Here is a 23,389-nt window from a genome sequence, read left to right on the forward strand (position 1 = left end):
AAGAAAGAAAACTGTGCTCTGAGAGAATATTTTGAGATTTCAAGATCTAAGTCAAAGTAATGACAAGGTCCAGTATGTGGCTGTGAATGGCTCCATCAGTAAAGAGACAGTCATTAGGGTTGAGATGGTTGAAGAATTCAGTTTCTTAAAGTAATGTGATGTTGACATCACCGAGGATAACAGGAAGGTTGCTAGTGTTGAAATGATTATAATAGAAAGAGGATTCTTAATAGCTTTCTACAACTCCGGAGAGGACAGAAATTTAATTTGAACTTGAGGCATCCTTTAACAACAGAACAACCTATTAAATCAGGTAGACAATTTTCTCTCCTGAACAATTTTTTTAGTGCGCTGTTATTTTGAATGTTCAGCATCTAGAATAACTTGGAACTTTATATTACCTAGGATAACTTTGTACTTTATATTTTCTTTTTTTTCTCTCTGGAAAAGAGATAACGATTGTTATATTATACTAGCCTCTTAGGTTAAATAATAGCAATAGTAATGATAATGATAGCAAAAGCTTATAAAAGCACTCACTATGTACCAGGCACTATTGTTTTAATCACTTTACAAATATGAATTTATTTATACTCAAAACAACCAATGAGATGGATACTGTAAGTATCTTCATTTTCAGGTGAGAAAATAGGCACAATGATGTTAAGTGATTTGCCCAAGGTCAAACAGTAGGCAAGTGTAAGAGCCAGAATTCAAACCCAGACTGGTTCTGAAGTCTGTGTTCATCTAATTAGGGTTCACCTGGCAGCATTTTCTGGTTTCCCACCAAAGTGTTACATGTGGTTCATTTGGAATTGCTTTGGCCCAACCAATGTTTTGTGATTCTGATAAACTGAGGTCATTCATACATCTTAAAGATAGTTCTAGTTCTAGAGTTAGGGAATATATTCCAGAGATCTTTAATAGAAATGAGATTAAAAAATAAAGAAGGAGAGCCCTAGCTGTTTTGGCTCAGTGTTTAGAGCATCAGCCCTTGAACTGAGGGGTCTCGGGTTGTATTCCGGTCAAGGGCTCAATCCCCAGCCCCTATCGGGGCACATGCGGCAGACAACCAATCGATGTGTCTCCCTCAAATAGATGTTTCTCTCTCTCTCTCTCTCTCTCTCTCTCTCTCTCTCTCTCTCTCTCCCTCTCTCCCTTTCACTCTCTGAAAAGCAATGGAAAAAATATCCTCGGGTGGATATTTTAAAAAGTAAATTTAAAAAAAGGAGAAAAAAAGAACATAGCACATCATTTGTGAAATCTAATTTCAAGAACTATTCAGATTAATCAAAATATAAAGATGTTATTAATAATGAAATTTTATAATGAAATTTTATATATCAACTCCTGGAACTCCTTTTATATATCTATCCATGGGAGAATAATCCTGTAGAAAATGCTCATTACTATTAGTAGTAGTAGTATAAAGATGTAGCTTGACACTTTCTCAATACAAATGTTACAAAATTCTGTGTCAGTCTCTCTAAACAATGTTACAGAAAGGATAAAAAGAGGTGTATTTATAGATGATACTGTGGTTACTGGTTGTTTGAGGACTACTAACCTTTCTTTGAATATCCAAATGACTAAAAATATGAAAGAAATAGAGAATGATATGCAGGCACAGGTAAACCATATATATGTGTATATATGTGTGTGTGTGCGCTCGTGCATATATACATAATAGGGCATAATTGAAAGAAATGGTGAGATAACATAATGACATAGTCAAGAAGCTGGGGCCATTTGGTTCGAAATGGTGTAGTAAATGAAAAGAGGTGGAAATTGAAGTCTGAGATAATTTATTGCTTCTATTAAAGGGTGGAGTATTAAAAACGATAAATAGTAGTTTTGAGGTGACAGTTACAGTAGCTGAACTAGATCTTTTCAGAAAGAGAAAGATTGTAACTTAAACACAAACACATGCCTTCCTTTCAACTTTCATTTCTCTGATATTTTGCAGCATAAAAGTTGGGGCTGTTGTCCAACTCCAGATGACCGACGGATGACGAATCCTGAAATTATTTCCATTCCAGAATGAGTCAGTGGCCGAAGCAGACATGCACTAATACAGTTACATTCCTAACACTAAATGCTTTTGAGTCTTTTGGGACTCAGAGGGCAAGCATAGTTCCTACCGACAAAGCTAAGGCTGTAGTGAGGTTCCGTTCCAGCTCTGACGACCTGGGACGGCACGAGGACAGACGGGCTCACCCAGCCGCGATTGCATCAGCCGCTGGCCTCTGGCACCCCCGCCCCACCAGCGTTCCCGCTGCAGGCGGCTGCAGGCCTCCCCCAACTACGGCAGAGCAGCCAGCTCCCACCTTCCCCAGGGCCCAGGAGCACGGCTCAGGCTCCAGCAGAAGCGGAGACAGTGAATTTTAAACAAAGCTTGTAGTCGGAATGGATAACCCTTTAATAACATTGAACAAATTCACTTTTATTCTTGTCCCTGTCCCAGAATATCCCAACTCAACAATATGAGTTGTGTCCACAGTCAAAAATTCTAACTTACAAAACAGATCAATTGAAAAGGAAATCTTTAGCTTTACAAAGATATTTTTCACTGCTTCCCTGGAGCACTTATTTAATACAGTTACTCAAAAACTTTAATTATTTGACAACAAGGGTTACTGGTTAGACAAAATAAAGCTGAATACCTATAATGATCGTGATCACTAAAAAACCAAAATAATCAACAACAGAGATATTGATAAAGTACCTATTGTTATAATACATTTCAATGAGGAAATGTGACTTTATTTACAAAAATTTAATATATGTAGTTTTTAAGAAAGATAGTTACTTTCTGATGTGAGGTCTGTCTATATTTTATTTCAATGAAATTAAGTTCCTATGAATTACAAAATAAAATAATCGTTACTTAAACATTTTCTATTCAGTCTGCACTTATTAAACTTTAAATGAACAACATTGAGAACATGTTTGGAAACCATTTAAAATGCTGGCCTTCCTTTTCTTTTAAAATTAATGGCGATGTGCATTTTTTTGTGTTGGTAACTACCAAGTTAACGTATTTAAAAATACACATGCTGATATACTCAGATTTTGGGGGAAGATGCTATTAGATCTTTGACTAACAGAAACTGCCCAAAATAAATTCTTTTAGTATTGTATTTATTTTAACACATGCATATGGCTGGGGCAATTTGGCAAATTATTTACATCTGAACATTCAGACATATCTAAAGCATTTAGTTCAGCAGGTAACAAGATATATCCTGCACATGATTAGAAAAAATGTTTGAAAGACAAAAACCTGCTTGAAAGTTGGCCAAAAAGAGAAGTGAAAGATGACATATCCAATGACTAGATAGCAGGGGTTGGGGCAAGTGCTCATCTAACAAAGAAGAGCCCACTTTAACGCTCAGTAAAATTAAAAAATAAACCAACTAACATTTAAAAACAGTTTTAACTGAATATGTGGATCAGGTCTTCTTTTCCACAATTTATCCTTGTTTTAAGAGAAATATGAAATGCAAAGTAAAAAGCAATAAAAGCTACTAATGAAAACACAGATTTCATCAAGGTGTACCTCAAAATGTATCTGGTTATGGGGGTGAAGTGAGGTTGGGCTGATGCTATGGTACAAAAATTTGCAGAATTACATACAACAATGAAGCATTAGTCAGGAGAGTTGGTTTCCAGTTCTTTTTAAATATTATGAGTTATTCTTTAATGTTCCTGAGCCTCAGTTTTCTTATCTAGAAATTAAATTGTTGATTGCTTTGGGTTATCTATGTAATAAACTCCTTTTAGCCTTGGTGACAGTTTAAGAAGTACAACTACTCTACCAAGAATTTGTATCGCCTATTGTGCTGCTCACTGGCAGATTATTTTTATGTCATTATTTAGGCCCATAAAGTCCCAGGAAGTCATGAAGTATAGCCACACTATCACTTGTGTCAAACCTGATACTGATGACACATTAAATTTGCTGACTTTTGACTTTTTTAAGAAAGCAAAACCTTTGCTCTTTTCATTGCCTATTGTCATTATCCTTTGTGCTTTTACTAATCATATTGTACAAATGAAAAAATACTCAGGTTAGTTAAATTTGTAAGAGATGGATTCCAATGATTAAGAAAATGAATAGCATGAAATTTTTACTCCGGAGTTCATAGGTAGCATTTCAAAGAAGGAAAAGAGACATTTTGGACTTACGCGGTATAAGAATAAATAAACATTTGGTAGTTGCCCCAGTTCCTGGCACAGAGCTCCTAAAACCCTTGGAATATCCTGATGATAATGTCCTTAGTATGCTAATGAATGACTCCCGGCTTCTTGTGGGAGCAGGGGATGGGAATAGAGATAGCTTCAGGATGAGGGCCTGTGGCCAGAAAAACCAATTAAAACAATAAACCCAATTTCCTACCTCTGAGAAGAGGAAAGGGCTAGGAATTGGATCTGGTCACCAATGGTCAATGATTTAGTCAACAATCCTACTTAATGAAACCTTGATAAAAACCCTAAACAACAGGTTGGTGGATGTGTAGATGAGCAGCAAGCTCAGAGAGGGAGTTAGCTCTGCGCTGGCCCTGGCCCTGAGGTGGGCTGCTCCTGCGGTGCTGTCTGAATGGGAGGCTGAAGCGGGGCCAATCTGTGGGGTCTGCTTTAAGTATGGGAGCTAGTGTGAGAACTGAATTGTTGTACACCCAGTGAGTGTCAGAGAATTGGAGAATTGGTTGGTGGCAGAAAGTATCTTCCATTTGGCATTAGAAATGGCGTTGGAAAAAGAACAATATAACAGATATATCGCACAGTCATACATAGACCAATAACCTCTATGGAACAAATCAGTGTTCTAAAAGAGTCACGTCTGAATCAGGAAAGACTTAAGTTACCCACCGTTCTGCAAGGGATGAAGCTGCAATTTGAATGAGCAAGTGTTTGTTTCAGAGGCAGGAAAAACAAATTACAATTTAATTAAATTTCAAAGTGTAACTTGAATGATTTCAACAACAAAAAAGGTGGGAAGCAAATATAAAGGACAGTGTAGTGTCCATTAAATTCTGTTCCCCACAGATTGTTCAATCAAAACTCATGGGATTACACTGTCAGACTCTTATTGTCTGCCCTGCTCTATAAATTAGTGAATTTAGACATGACCCCCTAGCTATCAAACAGGTCTTACAAAACGGTCTCTTAAGGCTCAGACCTGTGTGTGTATGTGTGTATGTGTGTGTGTGTGAGAGAGAGACAGACAGACAGACAGATGGACAGACAGACAAAGAGAGAAGAGAGGAAATATCAGTTTCCAGTGCCAAGGTCACCAGAGGAGTTCAACCCCAAATCGCCTCATCATGAATAATATTTTACCAAACAAATCAAAAGGCTATTGATGGGCAGAAGTTTTTTCAACTGTGGTAAATGTAGGTGAGAGGAAGATGCTGGAACTATTGAAGAGCAGACAGCTAGCAATGGTAAACAGTAGTAAATGATCCATGAACTTCGTGGGCCTTTTACCCAAAAATAAATCTAAGGAAAGGCAACCAACCCCTTTCTTCCTCTGTAATCACAGAAGACTTGGGGCCCAGGATGACATTTTTACATGACCATTTTCTGAGGTAAAACTCTCCATGATCATTAAAAAAAAAGCCTACTTTTATTTTCCAGGTGGTTGAGGGAAGCTGCATCTTAAAGATGCCCAACACTGGATGAAAGCAGAAACATTTATTCAAAACTCCAGACTACATTTTCCCCAAGCAGCTGGCACCTTGCCATACTGCAGACATCTGAAGCGCACACTGACTGGAAAAAATGGATTTAGTTGTTCGTTTACATGTTGACAGCAAGAAGGAAATATATTTGTATATGTAGAGAAATATTTAAGGATAGAATGTGAGGCTTTATCATTTTTCACCCAATGTTTTTGCCACTCACTGGTCATATCTTTAAAACTCAAAACAGGTGCTCTTTCATGTTAACATTCATGGCTCTGAATGTAGCTGAGGTAAATATTTTACTCACCCTTTGGCACCCTGCATATAAAATTTTAAAATAATTCAAACAACCTACAGCTCATCAGTGACCAAATAGAGCTCTGGTAAAAATAAAATATCTTTTTGTTCAGCATCAACTGGCTAAATTTAAACCCTGTATTATGTAATCTTAAAGTGCCCTTGCTTTTAGTTGGTATGTTAAGACATTCTGTTATAATGTCTCTCCCAAATCACTTCAGTCTCTAACATCTAAACACTTATAGCACAAGACCAAATTAAGGTGTTCGCAGGCAATCAAAGGCAGAAAAAATCCATTTGAAATAGTATGTAGGTCATGATACCTTTAAAGTAAAATCTCAGTCTCCTCTCTTTAAGTTTGTAGTTACTATAATTAGGGCTGGCAGATCCAACTGGCAGTGCTTTTCTTAATTCTGCAAAACATGTAAGAACCTGATTCTTTAATCCTTACTCCAGTAATGCTCCCAGAGGAGAGGAGGCTGTGGCTGGAGCAAAAAGCACAAAATCACACTAAGGCTGGCGAAGGAATCATTTTCATACATTGCTCTGAGCAAGCTGCAACAGCTGAAAATATTTAAAACTCTTCCTTTCCCTCACCAAATTATAAGAAATACAGTTTATATTTTAAAATATATTCATTGCATATATTACCAATTTATGCTCATGAAAGATAAACTCTTCATTTTCCCCCCTTAGCTGTAAGTTGAAGCATAATTTTCACTCATGACTGTTTGGCAAGTTTGGCTTACCATTCTTCAATACTAAATAAGAAAAATGCTAATTTTGCAGAGGTGAAGAGATGAAGCCCAAAATTTAATTACATAACGTAATGCTAAACATTGTCATAAAAACAAAATATTATTTCCTTTTATAACAAGTACAATTTGACCCATGGTCTTCATTGATCTTAAGCAATCAGCAAGGACATTTTACAACCCTGGAAGCAGGCGCATCAATGACTATATTATACGTACCTTTTGTGATAGACTTTACCCCAAGTTTGTGGGAATTTCATATATCTTTACAGTTCTTCACGGATCAGTTTCCTCCCTTGTTTTGTGTACAGCGAATTTCCCAGTCCCCTGAAAGCAGGCGGAGTGGAGGCCAGCTCCACTAACGGGTCAGTCAAGCAAGTAGATGGGACGGGGCAGCGAATTTATTTTAGCCCTGTGTCTAAAGGATGCAAATTGGCACCTATTTTTAGGAACTGAGCTGGTATAGGTGGGGCCTGAGTCAACCACTCTTTTCAGAAGTGTATCTCTGAGGGCACTCTGCCTCGTAGTGTCGTCGGTATGTATGTGCCCGTGGCTCTAACACATGTGCCGTCAATCAAACTCTCTTCCCATCCATGGCCATCAGGCCAACTCTCAACTTCTGAACAAAGCCTAAAAAATAACCAGCACTGACAAGGAAAAGGAAGGACTAAAGCACTTGTGTTTACTTGCATTTGTTTGAATAATTCCAATCTTTTAAGTGTCAAAATATGAAAATAAAACATGTAGAAAAAGTTCCAAATGATTTTGGTGGAATTTGGGTTGTCAGAAACATAGTTTTTTATTTTAAAAATGTTGTTAGGTATGGAAAACATCAGTTTGCTTTCTGAGGCTTCACATATATAGCAAAAACACTACTGCAGTGTTTACAGAGTAGAAGAATTGCTCTTTAGATTAAAAAGTGAGGGAAGAGGGGGTGAGAAGGCACTCGAGAGAGAATAAAAGACTCACTTAGCCTGTGATTTAATTAATGTTTTTTAAATCACTTGGCATGAGGAAGAGCAGGCAGGGGAAAGGAGTCACCTCACATGCTCCTGCGAGAATCATATTAAATGTCCTTTGCTGCCACTCGACTTACTCAGCCACCCTGCTGACCTGGAAGGAAGGGAATTCACCTGGAATTGCCACTCAGCTCCGTAACACTGACATCTAATACACTGTAAAGTAATACGAAACAACCAGCTTCCCCTATCTTTCCTCTCTTCTGTTATTTTCCTAGTTTGGTGTTAAGTGTGCATCCAAATGGTCTCACAACAAATCCAAAGAAAGAGGAAATTGCCCTCTGACTTAAGGAAAACACCTGGCTTATGTACTGTTTATTTCATACAAGATGCTTACACATGAGCTATTTCCCATATTACTTACTAATAAAGACCAGGAGTAATACATTACATTCTTTTCCATGTACGGTATCAATTTCTATCTAGGAGTGATATTCCAGTTGACTAACTCTCAGAAAAAGTTTCTCAAATGGTGTTCCTGTATACTCACTCCACAAGCTTTTTCAGGACCAGGAGCTAGTATAGTCTAATGATTTTAGAGCTGTGTTGTCCAGAGGTAGCGACTAGACACATGTAACTATTTAAATTTTAATCGGTTAAAATTAAGTAAAATTAAAAACTCATTTCCTCAATTGCCCTAGCCACATTTCACTACTCAGCATCCACACGTGGCTCGTAGCTATGTGTTAGACAGACATGGAACACTTCCATTGTTGCAGAAAGTTCTACAAGACAATGATGATTTATAGCCCAGGATTTCAGCCCAACTTTGACCCTAAGTAAACTCTGTGACCTGGCACATTTGACAGGTTGTCTAAGCCTCACTTTGCTCTTCTGTGACAAAACAGGACTGTGTTCACCTACTTTAAGTGGTTGTTGTGAAGATTAAGTGACACAATACATATAAAATACTAATTACAGTCTAAATCTAGAATATTTGATTAAAAATTATTATTTTACCTTACTATATACTTAAGAAAATGGCACTAGATCTAAAATAGTAATAGTTTAAGTTATGGGGAGATTAATCCTATGATATAAATACAGTCATCTTTATTCTTGTGTTTGCACATAGATGCTAAAGATACTCGTGGTGGTGAAATATTGTTAATTACACCAAGGCCTGACTTCTAGCCTCTTTATCTTTTTCTCTTTATTCAAAACTACCTGCTTCTCATTTCATTGCAGTGACAGCTTTCTTCACATTTTTTTTTTTTAAGTTTCACTTAAAATAACCTTACGTCACACTTTTCATTTTTGCCCTTTCAGGAAAGAAATAGATTTGATTTAAATAAGTATACATAAATTTTTTTTTTACATTTTTCACATATACATTTTCCCATGTTTATAATAATCCAAAGACTCAATGATTATACATTGTTAAAATAAAAAATAATTGATAGAAAATGAATGCTTGGTAGAACATTATAAAATAGTTAATAATGGATTAAGGGCAATAAATGTTTGATCGATAGTGGCATGCATAAATTGACTAACCTAAGAGCAAATAAAATATTTCAGTTGTAGAATAATTAGCTATCATACAAAGCAATTTATTCATTTAAGCCTTGAAGACAATGAAAACATTAGCACCTAGATTCTTACCATTTATTATTTCAGACATTGATTTTCATTCTTCATTTAATAGCAATATAATAAATTACTATGAAATTACTATGAATGGGTGGGTGGACGGATGGATAGATGAACAGGTGGATGGATGTTAGATAGATGGATGATGATAGATGATTAGATCGTCAGATAGATAGGCAGACAGACAGACAGGTAGAAAGATGCACAAGGTGATTCCTGGTATATAAATATTAGAAAGTTTAAATGGAAAATTCTGCTCCCCATCCAATCAATAAACATACTTTAAATTATTTTCACAGTGCTATTGCCTCTACCTATTAAAACCTGCATTGTACTCAGTGCAACCTGCATAAGACTGTTACTTCTAGTGAGATGGAGTAATTAGCATCACACCAATGCTCCCACTAAGAACAATTAGAAAAGCTAGATCGATTGCAGAAATAATATCTGTAAGGCATCAGAGATCAGCCATATCATAAGGACCAGAGGGAGTATAATTCAAGAAAGGCATGAAGCTTTAAAATGTGAGCTGAGGCTTTCAGGCAGTCCCTGGGGGGTTCCTGTCAATTCTGGGTGCAGCACGGCTGAGAATATGGGTTTGGCCCAGGAAGAGTACTGCTGCTGAGACAGAAAAACAGTTATATGGGACTGGAGTGACAAAATTGGAGAGTGGCAGGACCTCACAGTTTTTCCCCTTGATATTTGCTAAATTCCAGAATTTCACAGGAGAGCAGGCTACAATCATAAGCCCAAACATGGAAAAAGTACAGTGAAAGAGCCCACATTTTTTCACGATACAAAGGAGACAAGGATCCACCAGGAAGACAGTTAATAGTCCTCAAAGGAAAGGAGAATTGACTCTAAAATAATTTGCAACAACTGCCTTGTGCTGGAGGTGCTTGATCATGTAGAGTTAGCTGGAGGCTAAGTAAGGCTCCTGTCCTGGTCTCTGGAAGATGGGAGACAAATGAACCAGAAAAGATTTTAGCACTTGATCAAGCTCAGGGTGATGAAATTGGTGACTTAAGGCTACGCAAACACAGCCAGTCTACCCCTCAAGATTTGTTAAATGCTGAAGTTTCACAGAGTATAAGGCTAAATATCCAAGCTGACCATCTCTGAAAAGTAGAGTAGAGACGCCTGTAGTCTCAGTGCTGAGGAGAAAAGGTTTGAGAGATCCTGACAAAACCTAAATAAAGGTGGTCAGCCACTTTGGTTCTTGCACTCGGTCTGCCTAGCAGAGAAAAGGCTGAACGCCTCTGATGAAAGTAATGTCATCTGGAGCTGTTTCACCTTTGTTTTCAAAAACACGATGCTTGACTTTCAATTAAAAAAATACTAGACTTGCAAAGAGACAGAACATTTTCACTGACAATCAAGAGGAAAAAAATAGAAAAGAAGCAGATGTTGTGGAGACTTGAATTACAGGCAAGGTCTTTAGAATAATTACAACTGATATATCTATGAAAATATATAGGAAATAACTAAGTATATAAACTGTGGAGATTTTCATAAGAAAATTAAAATCACAAAATAATAACACAATAGACATTCCAAAATTGAAAAATACAATATCAGAAATTAAGAACTCAATGGAAGGTTTAACAGCAGACTGGAGACAGCAGAAAACAAGTTTAGTAACCTGGAAGACAGGTGGGTAAGAGATAGAAAGCTTTGGTTTAGTTTATATCAAATATCAAAAAGTATTCCCTGGATTTTCTACAGCAATACGACTCTCCTGAATCATATAGCTATAGTCCATTAACACCTAAGTGCTTTTTGCATATACAACCGACAAGCCACACTTACATTCACTTATATTTGTTCAGTTTACACCTACGTGGATGTCACAGTGCCACCCGTTACCCCAGCTTGCTTCTGCTATCTAGTAGATTTGTTTTTTCACACATTGAAATTTGTGACTTATCTAGGTCTGTTATAAAAAACATTTAACAAAACAGAGCCATTAACATATTAAGTTATACTCTGTTTAGATAAAGACCACCCTCTTAGGCAAACTGATATATGAATTTAGGCCCACTTATGAATCCACGTTTGTAGGTGTTCTTGATAACCTGAAACAAAATGTATCTGGTTAGGGGCTTTCAAAATTCTACATACTTCTTTACTAGGTCATCAGGCATCTTAAGTTTGTTCCTTTTTCTACTTCCGCTGGTACTCCCATTTTTTGGCTGAAGTGTATTCTTGACATAAAAGATAGACATGTCCAGGAATTCATTTGGCTCACCTTCTTTCTTGTTTGTTAATAGTAAAAGTTTCTAAGAAGAGCAGTAAATCTTTCTTCTTCCTTCATTTTTTTTCTTAATAATATCTATACTTTATAAAAGAATGGTACCAGGGTTTTAATTATGTGATTTACATTTATTTTTTCTTATTCTCACAGCAACCCAAAGATTTTGGTGTTATCACCATTTCAGAGAAAGGAACTGAGGATGAGTGAAGTTAAGTAACTGCTCCAAAGACAAAAATTAATAATGAGCAAAAGTGGGGATTGTACACAATTCTGCTTACTCAGTTATGTTGACTAAACTCTGTTCATACTTTTGGATTATTCAGGATATATTATTTATCCCATCCTTAATCTAAAGGTTCCGTTCAATTACTATTTAGTGTACGAGATGATATGCTTTCAGAAGGATTACCTCTTTCACATAATAATGAATATTGTGGTTAGGGCATAGTGTAGGCCTGCAATAGGTAGGCTCCTTGTTCATGGTAGCAAGGTGGACTATCAGTGGACACCTCAAAGAAAAGAGGAATGGGTGAACGAAGACTTTAAAGCTGGAAAAACTATAATTTAGTCATCTGATATGCAATCCCTGGACCAATGGGGCTTATCAAAGATTTTTAGACAGGAAGAACAAAAATTCTAGAAATTTTAGATTTAAAAGAACTTAAATATATTCAAATTCTACATTATTATCTAACAGACATAAAATGCCAGCCCAACAACTAGGGTTTAGTTATCAGCTTTGAACATTGTTGGTGGCATGATCCATTCAGCTGTCAGGTGAGCAGGATTAGGGCATTAGTACCTGAATTGTAGCTGAATTCACTACTATTTTAATTAACTACTATTTAATTACATTTACATTTATTAACTACTATTAATTAACTACTATTTTCACCTATTCAAGCTTAATTCCATTAAAGTTACACCAGGATGTTAAGGAAGTCTGAGTAAGGTGTTTAGGCATATATGACTCATATTTAAATCATATCTCATAGTCTTGTGTAGACTGATCATGTAATTTATCATGCTAACCAGCGTGCTTCTGAGTGTGAAAGGAACACTATTTATAACTATGTGAACACAACAGAACAATCTGGGGTAGTCCAAGGCAGATAGGGATGTGTAATCACCTGATAATAAACCAGACGAAACCCTCTTGCCTTTCCACTGGAGTCCATGCTCAGCAAGATTTCTAGTGAACTGGCTCCCAGTATAAAGCACAAAGAGAAAAAAGTTCTTTGCTAGGTGCTTCAGTGTACGAATCATCCTGATCCTTTCAATATAATTTGGATTAGACATGTCCCTTATAAGAAAGACCTGGAATAAATAACTCTGGGGGATCTATGAAATTAGATCCAGAAAAGAAAAAAAAGAAAGACACAGGTTGTAATTAGGGAGCTACCTGGTTAAAAAATGACAGAGAGCTAGGTGTTCCTGATAGGCTTCTTATTAACTTTTAATTAAAATAGTACAAAAGAAAATGCAGCACAAAATAGCACAAATTGGTAACATTGAGTGTGTGTGTGTGTGTGTGTGTGCACTTGTGTGTGAGAGAAGATGAAGAACACAAACAAAAATGAGGAAGATAAAAGGGCAAGGAGACAAGAAGGAGGCAGAGGGGAGAAAATATGCTGAGGTTTGTGCAGAATTTTCTACAGTAGTTGTCATTGAGAACAACAAACGTTGAGTGACAGTTTTGGATGACACATTGTATTGAGCATCCTCTGAATCAGGAGACACATACTTTCTCCAAATGACACAGGGAATACTTTGATTCATTCCACACTCTCATGTTGCTATGACCCAAACCAGGAGGGCTTCCCCCAATACCATGTGAAATACCCTCTGGACCAACCCAAGCCATAGTCCTGGCTCATCTCCACTCCTACCCCTCTCAGTAGATATCTACCCACATCTCTCAGAACAGAAAGGAGGAGGTGAGATGGGTTGTTAGGTTCCTGAGGAAACACTTTTGAGGTGAATGGTGGAACTTTGTATAATTTTCCATGCCTCGCACCTTACAAAGGGAAGTTTACACATTGTATCTGACAACTTAATATTGTAAGGAATGGGGTAGGAGTTTCAACCTCTATTTGGCAAATTTGGATAGGATCAATAATTAAAGATTTCAAAGAGAGAAAAAAATATGGGAGAAATTATAACAGTCAAGTGTTCAGTGATGGCAAAATAAGAAAAATTTACCTATCTGAAGGAAATGCCAAGCCTGAATCAATCTCAACACAAGGCAGGTGAAATTAAGTACGTCAACCTGTCATGAGGAAGCACCGCTGGAAGACTGGATGGAGCACTGCTTGATGAGGCAAACTGATAACGTAGCTTTTAAAGTTAGTTTATTTCTGAAATAGCTGAAAAGTTACAAGTTATATTCCTGATGTGCTCAAAAGATTCAGGAAGAGAAACTTCTACAAAACTGTAACAGGTGTTATGAAGGAGAAAAGCGGGTTAAATGAAAGAATGGAAGAAGTGAAAGCTAAAACAAGTTGCAAGAAAATGCAAAAAACAATAGAAAAAGTAAAACAGCATTTGAGATAGTAAAGAGCACATAGGAAAACATTAAATAAAATCTATCAATGAAGTGGGAAAGAAAATTGAGAATTTTTCCTATAGTGCATGAACAAAATCAAAGAGATGAAAATGATGACCTAGGTAATGATAAATATGAAGGACACAGATATGATCAAAGAAACATCACTGTTTCAGAAGGAGAAAGAGAGCTAGCAAGGACATAAATAATTAAGTTTAAAAGAAAAAGAAAATGTTTTTGAGCTAAAGAAAGATCTGAGAGTACAAAACCTAAGGCTAATCAAGACACCTGGATATGCCCTTGTAAATTTTTGAACTTTAAAGATAAAATATAACAAATGAAGAAAAAGACAAGCTGTCCTCAGAGTTCTTCTCTAAGACCTCGTGTACTCTGAAGAGTAGAATATTGTGTGTGAGGTGTTTTGCTTTTGTTTGTTTGTTGACGGGCATACATTTGAATGAAGAATTCTTTTTACAGACAGGCTTCTATTATTTATGTATGTGGATATAGAGACATCTTTTCAAGATGTAAAGATTTTCCCAGATAAATAAAATGATCAATATGTCCTCACTGAGGAAGTTACTAAAATATATCTGTATGCCTACAAACGAAGGTTCAAAATCCAGAATAAAAGAATGGAAAACGTATTGAATTAAAAGATTTATCATTTTAATGAAAACTAAACAAATATTGTAATTGTAGTTACAAAATTGAATGCAAGTGCCAAAAAAAACTTTGAAAAAATGTATATGAAAAATAATACATTTTAGCACCCTCCTTACCTTGTCTTATCTTACCTTATATTAGTAATGTAATGGTTCAGAGCTCTAGTCACAAATTAAAATAAACTCTGTGGCGTTAAATGTCAAGAATGGATATTTTTTGGAGTTTGATGAGTTCATTCAATCACTCATTCATGTATTCTTTCATTGAGTGAGCAAGTCACTAAATATTTATGGGGCACCTGTATGTCAACTATATGTCAAGTGCTGTGCTAGATATAATATTTTAGGATAAACAAAACGTTGATGGGCCCTAGGAAAAAATATGCAAATAGATATATGTATGTAAAGTGGGATAAGTTTATGAAGGAGTAGAAATTAGTGGTGTGAAGAAAAAAAGTACACACTATAATTTGAGTAGTGGAGGTAAGCATCTTAATGTTGTGACCAATTCTTTTTTTAATTTTTATACCTTTATTGATTTCAGAGAGAGGAAAGGAGAGGGAGAGAGAGATAGAAACACCAGTGATGAGAGAGTCATTGGAGATAGAGCCCTCAACCCGAGCATGTGCCCTGACCAGGAATCGAACCTCGATCTCCTGGATCCTAGGTCTATGCTCAACTGCTGAGCCACACCCAGCTGGGTGTGGCCAATTCTTAAATTTCATCAGGAGAATACAAAAAGAAAATACAAAAAGAAAAAAGTGAGGTGAAAAACTTGGAAAACCAATATGGTACACTAGGCCCAATAAAAAATGATAACTTACAAAGCTACATAAATTCAAAGGCTATGAAGCTGGTATTAAAATCGACATTTTTCTAAGTGCAATAAAAATAACCATTTTAACTCAAACAACAGTGCTTAGAAAAGGTAACAAATTTTTCAACATTTAAAAACTCAAGTAAATAATTGGGAAAATAATTTTAAAGGCTTACTTTATACTTCACTTCAAAATATAGTCCAAGCTAGTAAAATACTTAAGTCTAAAGGCAATAACTATAAAAAGAGAGGTATGTATTTTTCAAAGTTATATATATAGTCAACATTTCACACAGCACAAGTACGTAAAACCTTTCTGCTAGCCCAGACACCCAGTCCTTTTTCACACAGGCAACAGATTGCTGTTAAGTTTTTCACATATCCTGAAATGCTCTCTCTCTATAAAAGCACATACATGGGCTTATATATGCATAAAACACATGTATACATATATATATAAAACTATACTTTTCATTTTTATACAAATGGAAGAGTTATATACCCAGTTGTCCACATTTGCTTTTTTGGAAAAACTGAACAATGCTGCAAGTCCTTCTCCATTTCCAAAGGAAAAAGAGTCATGTACCATAACTACAAGTTAACTGAAGAAACACACTTGACAACAATACCCATTCATGACTAAAAACTTTCAAAAGTTTTGCCACCGTGGCTCAGCAGTTGAGCATCGGCCTAGGATCCAGGAGATTGCAGTTCAATTCCCGGTCAGGGCTCATGCCCGGGTTGCAGGCTCGATCCCCAGAAGGGGGTGTGCAGGAGGCAGCCGATCAATGACTCTCTCATCATTGATGGTTCTCTCTCTTTCTCCCTCCCTCTCTCTGAAAGACATATTTAAAAAAACCCTTTTAACAAACAGAACAAAAGAGAACTTTTTAAACTTCATAAACTGTATGTACAGAAAGTCCTATAGCTAACATCACAGAATGATAATAAATAAATATTTTGTCTTTATTAAGAGGAAAGCAAAGATTTCTACACTCATCCTTCCACTTGTCATGACACTGGAGTGCTTTGCCAAGGTGATAGGGCAAGGAAAAGAAATATGAGACATCAGGATCGCAAAGGAAGAAGTACAACTAACATTTTTCTCACATAGCATGACTGCATATTTGAAAACCACCAAAATTACAATAACTAATAAAACTATAATAAAATACCAACCCACATCTAGTAGAATGTAGAACACCACTGCAAATCTAGTAGAACAATAATTTTTAAAAATGTATATTTCCATATGCTTAAGGCATGTATAGGCAAAGAGAAAAAAATTAAAAGGAAATACACCTGTTTCTTTCTGAGTATGAATAGCAGTGATTTTTATTTAATTTAAACTTTCTCTATTTTCTCATAGAAAATTGCATATTAAATTTATAACAAGAACAAAACAATAAACTTCCCTTAAATTTTTTTCAAATAAGAAACATGCTGTCATTTGCCATTGGACAATATACGTTTACAAGTAGATGAACTTTTGAGGGCCAAGTATATTTTATGTCTTATTTTTCTGTTGCATATACATAAATAAGAAACCACTAGATTGTTTCTAGGATTATCTATTAATAATCTCCTTCTCCCGAAACCTGCATGCCATTCTCCTGTTTTCTAGGATTGCATATATTAAATACTCTGTGCAGCTTAACATTTGTTGTTTTGTATGTGACTGATTTTGTTCCCAGGATGCTTGTAGATTTTTATTCTTTATCCTAGATATTTAAGATTTTTTAATGAGAGAAGTACTTAATAAAATATGATAATTAGAGCAGTAGTCTAAAAAGGAGCATTATGTATGTGCCAGTTATATTCCAAGCACATTGCAAACACCATCCAAATAATCTTCATAAGAAATATGAGGTAAGTCCTGTGGTGTGTGTTTTTTAATATATCATTTTTAAAAAAAATATATCTTTATTGATTTCAGAGAGAGGAAAGGAGAGAGATAGAAACATCAATGATGAGAGAGTCATTGATCGAGCCCGCAATTGGTCATGTGCCCTGACTGGGAATCGAACCCCGATTGCCTGGATCCTAGGTCGACGCTCAACTGCTGAGCTATGCCTGGCCGGGCTAATATATCTTTTTTTTTATTTCAGAAAGAGGAAAGAAGAGGGAGAGAGAGAAAGACAGAAACATCAATGATGAGAGAGTCATTGATCGGCTGCCTTCGGCGCTCCCCTTGCTGGGGATCAAGCCCGCAACCCGGGCATGTGCCCTGACCAGGAATCGAAGAGCAATCTCCTGGATCTTAGGTTGATGCTCAACTGCTGAGAGACACCTGGCCAGGCTGTTTTTTGTTTGTTTTTAATGAAGAACCAGAGATACTGGGAGATTAAATATTTCCCCCCAACATATTTTACCCAAAGTCAAATAATCAGGAAATAGATCCAAGCAGTCTGGTCCTAAATTCAGTGCTTTTGATGACCAGTTTGTAAGTTTTACTCTTTATAATCATGGACAAAACAGTTAATTTCAAAAGTCTTTATCCTTTAAAAATAATTACATAATATATATTTTTAAATGACTTTATCCATGATGTAAGAACAAAATATGTACCCCCCAACCCTGTGGTTGTGACAAGTAAGTGATATGATATAATTTATCTAAATGTTCTTGACATGCCAGTGTGCCATTGATCGTTCTGTTCCTCTAAATTCCAAATCTACTTTCTGTGGCTCCACTAGCAATGCTGGAACATTTCTCTTTTGCCAGCTGGCAAAATAGTAAACTTCCTCAGTAGAGGACCCTAGAGGGATCCTGGAAGAGAAAGAGTCCTTGATTTCTGTACATCCCAATTCCTGGCAAGCTCCTCAGTGCTTTGTGGCCGGCAGCGTATGGCACCTCTCCACGGCACCTCCCTCAGCACCCCAGAGGGTGATTTCCTAGTCAGTTTCCCAGTGTGCTCCCAGTGAACTTCTCTGCCATCCACTGGGCCACAGCAGTGCCCTTCCGAGATAGGTCTGGATCTCAGTCTTATAGGGTAGGGGCCCATTTCCAGAGTTTTTAAAAATTGAAATATATTTGACATATATCATTGTGGAAGTTTAAGGTGTATAACATGTGGATATATGCATATATATGCAATATTATTGCCACTGTAATCATTGCTATCACCATTGATAACACCTCTATCAAGTGCAATAATAATTATCATTTCTCTTTTGTGGTGAGAACAGTTAAGATCTAGTCTCTTAGCAAATTTGATGTTTATATACAATATTGTCCGTAATCACTATACTGTGCATTAGATCTCTAGGACCTATTTATGTATAAGTTGCAAGTTTTTACCCTTAAACATCTCTCTTATTCCCCTACTCCCAGCCCCTGGTAACCACCATTTTACTCTGTTTTTATGAGTCCTTTTATATATATATTCTACATATAAGCAATATTATACAGTATTTGTCTTTCCCTGTCTGACTTATCTCACTTAGCATAATGTCTCCAAGGCCCATCCATGTTATCTCAAACGGCAGGATTTCCCTCTTTCTCCTGGCTGAATAATAGTCCATTGTATCTATAAACCACATCTTTATCATTCATCCATTGACAGACAGTTTGTTTCCCTATCTTGGCTATTGTAAATTATGCTGCAATATATCTGGGAAGGCATATATTTCCTCCATAACCTGTTTTCACTTCCTTTGGGTAAATACCCAGAAGTGGTATTTCTGGATCACATGGTGTCTCTATTTTAAATTTTTTGAGGAACCTCCATATTGTTTTCCATAGTAGTTGCACCAATTTACTTTCCCACCAACAGTGCACAAGAGTTGTCCTTTTTCCGCATCCTTACGACCACAGTTGTTTCTTGTTTTCTTGATGATAGCCATTCTCATAGGTGTGACTGACTGTTCCTTTCTTGGGTGCCCTGTGTTACCCCTAGAGGTAATGACTGTTTCCATATCCGTATTTGTTAGAATTTTCTTTACCCCTTGGTACCCAATCCTCTATTACTCCTATCTCCTCTTTCAGTTAATAATTCTTTATTTTAAGCTTTATCTGTTTAAATTACTATGTGACTCTTGTCTCCTGATTGGAATCTTAGAGACAAAAACATTAAGTGCAATATAAATGGCTATTTTTGTGGTTGAATAGCCTGTATATGTATTTGCTGTTATCTCCACACATTCCAGTCTTAAAATTTCCAAGTTTAATAATCTCATTTATATGCTGGAAATAATAACACATATCTCAAAAAATAAGGAGTAGGTAATGGCAACGTTCGTGAAAATGCGTTACATATAGTGAAAGCACGATGGAAATGTAAATTATTATTACCAGCTGGTAAACTCTGTGAGGGGGCCTCATTCTGTCCTGCCATTTCTTAGTGCCCAGTGCCTCTCACGGGGCCTGGTACATGGTGGGTGCTCAATAATTATTGGTTTGATGAACGGATGCATAAACACACTGATATTGCTTCTTTTTATGTTTGTCAAGTCCATTTGAATTAAATTTCAAAATGTCACATAAATAAATTTAGTGCTTTCAACTTTGCAAAAGGTAAATATCATATGATAAAAATATACTTAGTATCCTTCAGCTGCATCCCAAAATATTCTAGAATCTGTTGCAAACACACTATAGTTATAAACAAAGATAGAAAATATGGAAAAAACTATGTAGTCTCAGAGGCTAAAGTTTCGGCACACCGTTTAATTAGCTATTTTCAGGTTCATTTTGTAAGGATATTTATTTTGTAACCTAATAAGACATATAATTGACTACAATTTTACTTCTTTATCTTTATGTGCAATTGCAGGTTCTGGTGGCAAACTGTTTATGTTACAGCACAACTACAACACTGTTTTAAAGCACTTATGTGGAGAAATAACTTCACATTTGATGCCCTTTATTTTCAGGAAGAAGAGAAAGGGTTTTCAAAAATATTTTTTCACTCCTGATAGCCTCTCCTACAATATTTTCACCAAAAGGCCTTGACAGGCATCCAGCTAAAATACGTTCCTATGGCCCAGACGAAGCAGTACAATTCTTTCTTCTTACATCAGTGCATGGGCTTGTATACTCATATACGGTTTGTTTCTCCTATTGCAACACTTTCCTTGATGTTCTCCAGCAGCCTTGTCAAGGAATTTCATTGTTTTCTTTCTAAGAGCATGTACATAAGCTACTTTTATCGTAGGGGGAAAGAAAGGCAAGGATTCTGAAGTCCCTTCTTTAAAAAGTGAAGTATCACTAATTTTTAGTGACTTCTCTCTCTCTCTCTCTCTCTCTCTTTCTCTTTCTGTTTGGAGTTTCTAGAAAATGAAGACAAAGGGTAGTTTCCAGCTATTATTCATGTACATTTATACAGTATGATACATGTATGGGCTTCTTCCCTTTACTTCATATAAATGAACAACATCTCTATAAAGTGGATACAGACTTTGAGATATAGGGACATCCCAGTGAGCATACTAGGATCAAATGCTATCCCAAGAATAATATTAAATTTAAATCAAAAGCACACCCAAAAATATATTTGTTTTATGAAATATAAAATAATAAAAAATGGATCTATAGATAAGTGGGTGAATAAATGAATGAATGAAAGTTGAGAGGATATGAGGAACAGATCGCAGGACACAACTAGAAACAGTGGGCTCTCTCATGAGTCTACCACTTTTTCAAGAATGTCACTTGAATGTCTTAAACTGCTTTGTGTCCTATTGAGAATGTTTGTTTTCATGCCTTTATTGCGCCTGATGCATTTTGTTGTAAGTAAAAAGGCATAGTAAACTTTTTAAAGCAACACTTGATTTGTTTATATCGAGAATTGGGAATATGTGTAAGAACTGTTAGGATTGGCATTTTTAGACTGTGAAGTGAAAAAATAAGGCAGAAAAAATAAAAGTCTAAAAAATGCAATGGTGCTTGGAAAAGGGAGACCAAGAAACATCAGTTTCACTATTTTTGAAGTTCAGCGGAGAAGTGCCTGTTTCCTCCTGCATTTTTATTGACTGACCAAAAAGCTATTCACGTTTTGCTTCGATTGTCATTTCAGGTTGACAGGTGGGTTTCTCTTACTCTTCAAGCTTCAGTCATTTAAAAAAGTCAGTTCACATAAAAGTATGGATATGGCAGATTCTATTGATACAATGTTTTTTCAGTGTTTACCATTTAAGCTTATGCCTCAAAAGCACAATCCATAACTGATCACCTTATCAAAAACTGGTAAATCATTTATTCACCCAAATAACATTCATTGAATGTCTACTGTGCACTGAGACTGCAAGTACCACTTGCCTTGTGCTCAGTGAACTTACAGTTATTTATCAATTCAAAGAACTTGGAAACATTTGAGAGAGATGTTTTAAAATTTTCACTCTAATTATGTCTTATAAAGAAGTTTCATAGAATGCACCACCCTTAGAAGGCAAACTAAATCTGTGTTTTAAATTTCTATTAAAAATAGTGCCATTTTGAGTGCTATGAAGTGTACTAAGTTATTTTCACATAGTATTTCAGCAGTCTCTACAGTCTGCCTTAGAGAATATTATTAGCTTTACTATTTTAAAGAGTAGGAAACTAAAGCTTAGAGTACTTAAATAACTTGCTCAGGGTCACACAATTTTAAGTGCCAAATGCGGGATTTAACCTGGGCTTCCCTACCACTAAAGTTCATGTTCAACTATTTTATTACATGAGACTTTATATGAAAGAGCATATTCTGATATGCTCATAAATGACAACTATCATCAATGATTCTAGTATTTCAAAGTCATTCATTCATTTATTCATTCAACAAGTATTTTGAACATATACTCCACACAGGACACATATTGGTATGTAATTATAGATAAGAGACAAATCATAGCAGTGTAGGCCGTGCCAGGATCATCACGTAGATGTCTGTAGAGCTTGCCTGTGCAGTTGGGGGAAGGGCTGCATTGGAGGGAGCATCGGGAGAACACAACCTGGGATCACTTTATCTGCTATTTTAATGTCAGTGGCTCAGAATATCAACTTCCCTTTAAGCCATCTAAGCATTTTCCATTCTGTAGAAAGTTGTACTCCTCAAAGTGATTACATAGGGGGGCATCGAATCGCTGAACAATACTCTATGGCCCATTTTCTCTCACGGAAATAGCTATTCACATCCCCAGGGCTGAAGTTTCTATTACACTGTTTTTCTAGCCCTGATTAACTCTGATTCATCTTGTGTTTGCTCTTTAAGTCCAGGTTATGTTGGGCATAGAAAACATAGAAAACATCTACATCAAATCTACTGCTGTGAGAAGTAAAAGATTACATATGTAAAACTGAGGCCTTAAAAAACATAAGGTCTAAAAAGTAAGCTTGAGTTGAATGAAAGGAAAGTATATATCCTCTCACAGACAGAACTGTCAGCCACAGGGAGCTTACTTCAGGAGTTGTAAATTGATTTACAAATATGACAACAAGGAAAACAGAGCTGATTTCAATCTACGGTCATTTGACAGTCTACTAACACATAAACAGTTCAGAAAATACCTTGCCAGACTCAAGAGTTAATTCTTTTAAAATCTACTTAGAAAGTGAATTGTAAAAATTTTGTTTCAATGGTTCCTTTGTCCCTAAAAATCCCATAGCAACCTCATACACCCAGCTTTCTTCCATTAATCTCACAGTTTATAATCGCCTATTTTATTATGGGTTTAAGTACTTATTGTCTGCTTTCCCCACCAGAATGAAAGCCTCATTCAAGCAGGGACCATGTTTTTGTTCCCCATGGTATATTTGGTGCATGGTTCCCAGTAGTCATT

The 23,389-nt window shown here is 36.2% G+C and overlaps 1 protein-coding gene across 5 annotated transcripts in view; it reads right to left on the reverse strand.

Annotated features, from left to right (window-relative positions):
- XIRP2 (xin actin binding repeat containing 2) overlaps window positions 1-23,389 on the reverse strand; it is a 99,624-nt gene that overhangs the window by 65,886 nt on the left and 10,349 nt on the right. For 3 of the 5 annotated variants that reach the window (XM_081142118.1, XM_081142117.1, XM_081142120.1), the window contains exon 1: window positions 6,959-7,133. The exons of the other annotated variants lie outside the window; for them this stretch is intronic. The gene's annotated coding sequence lies outside the window, so the exon portion shown is untranslated. Of the gene's footprint in view, window positions 1-6,958; window positions 7,134-23,389 lie in introns of those variants that run through there. 5 annotated transcript variants of the gene reach the window in all.

The sequence above is a fragment of the Miniopterus schreibersii genome (genome assembly GCF_964146895.1).
Source record: "Miniopterus schreibersii genome assembly, chromosome: 7".
Taxonomy (NCBI): Eukaryota; Metazoa; Chordata; class Mammalia; order Chiroptera; family Miniopteridae; genus Miniopterus; species Miniopterus schreibersii.